This window comes from Capsicum annuum, unplaced genomic scaffold (genome assembly GCF_002878395.1).
Source record: "Capsicum annuum cultivar UCD-10X-F1 unplaced genomic scaffold, UCD10Xv1.1 ctg24453, whole genome shotgun sequence".
NCBI classification, from domain to species: domain Eukaryota; kingdom Viridiplantae; phylum Streptophyta; class Magnoliopsida; order Solanales; family Solanaceae; genus Capsicum; species Capsicum annuum.
The window spans coordinates 1-1,891 of record NW_025830621.1 but is presented as its reverse complement, the minus strand read 5'-3'; the positions used below and the strand labels follow the sequence as shown (position 1 = coordinate 1,891).

Sequence of the window (1,891 nt, the reverse complement as noted above, 5' to 3'; positions counted from 1 at the left end):
AGTTATTGCAACTCTGAATGTCACCCTTGTTCTTATAAAGAGGGATCATAGTACTCAACCTCCAAGCCTCGGGCATTTTCACAGTCTTGAAAATTCCGTTAAACAATCCAGTCAACCACCTTAAACTAGCCTCGCCAATAAACTTCCAAAAATCCACAGGTATCTCATCAGGCCCCGTCGCCCTACCCCTTCGCATCTTGCTAGTTTCGTAAAGATTCAACTACTCCTCAATGTCAGTTTCTTCATACTGCCAATTTCATTAATAAATAGTGCATTTGTTTTGTGAATGACATGCTACTAAACTATGGAATGGAGTGAAATAAGCTGATAGTCTAATACAAAATAGCCAAGCAGAGCCGATATCTGCACTATGATAGTATAATGTCCTTCTTTTAAAGACAAAGTTATCATTTTGACATTGTAGTTATCCTCAGTCTCTTCAATAACTCCACGACAGAAAACCTGCACTATCATATCATTTTGACACTATAGTTATCCTCAAGTATCTTCAATAACTCCACGACAGAAAACCTGCACTATCATACTTTCAAGCACAAATGGCTAAATATAGAGTACCCAGAGTGGATTATTCCATTTTCCTACATCATCTTTTAAATGTGATACCAATATCATGTGCTCTGATCACTACAACTCCACCTGTGTGAGCTCGCTCACATTGTCGGTCCCAAGCGCCCAGATAAAAGAGGAGGGTTGCCGAGAGTTCATTGGAAACAGCCTCTCTACATAAAGATATGAGTAAGGTCGCATACATCTTACCCTCCCCAGACCCCTTGTAGGATTACATTGGGTTTGTTGTTGTGCTATGTTCACTACCTTCTAAATTTTCAAATTGGTGCAGTAACATTTTTAAGCAACTCTGTCCTCTTCCCGGCGTAAAAGACGATACAATCGGCGAAGGTACACACTTCCTTATCCCATGGCTACAAAAGCCTTTCATTTTCGATATACATACTAGGCCTCACACATTCTCCTCCGTAACCGGTACGAAGCATCTCCAGATGGTTCATCTTACTTTGCGTGTACTCTCACATAAGTTATGCGTCTTCCGTACATATTCAAAACCCTAGGACTCAAAATCGACGAGAAGGTTCTTCCTTCGATCGGTAACGAGGTGTTGAAAGCTGTTGTAGCTCAATTCAATGCGGATCAGTTGTTAACTAAGCATCCGCAGGTATCAGCGTTTGCACGAGAGAGCTTAATTCAACGTGCTAAGGATTTTAATATAGTTCTAGACGACGTAGCAATTACGCATTTATCGTATGTGCGGAGTTTTCGAAAGCTGTGGAGCAGAAACAGGTGGCGCAGCAGGAGGCTGAGAGGTCGAAGTTTGTTGTGATGAAGGCGGAGCAAGAGAGGGGAGCAACGATTATTAGGGCGGAAGGGGAGAGTGAATCGGCTAAGTTGATTTCGGATGCTACAGCTGCTGCTAGGATGGGGTTGATTGAGCTGAAGAGGATTGAGACGTCGAGGGAAGTTGCTGCGACATTGGCTAAGACGCCGCACTTACTTGCCTAAGCAAGGGAATATGCTTTTAGGACTCAATGCTACGCGTTGAGTAGGTAAATTAGGTTTATTATGTTGTATTTAATTTGCTTTCGATAGTTACTGTGAAAATGTGCTGAATGGAATCAAAAAATGATGAAACTTATGGGGAATAGGGCTGAATAAAATAAGGACATTTCTTTTTCGGAAAGTTGTCAAATTGTGCCTTTTGTTTCTTTAATTGTATGGTAAGGTTTGGATAATTTGAGTTTTGTGTGAAGATGATATTGTACGAATGAACTTGCTTTAGATAGTTACTTTAAGATGTGCAGAATGGGATTAAGAAACAGTGAAATTTAAAGGTAAGGAATAAACGAGGACATTTCTC

The 1,891-nt window shown here is 40.8% G+C and overlaps 1 pseudogene; it reads left to right on the top strand.

The window, feature by feature from the left end:
• Positions 1–859: 859 nt before the first annotated feature.
• On the top strand, positions 860–1,891 carry LOC124890773 (annotated as a pseudogene).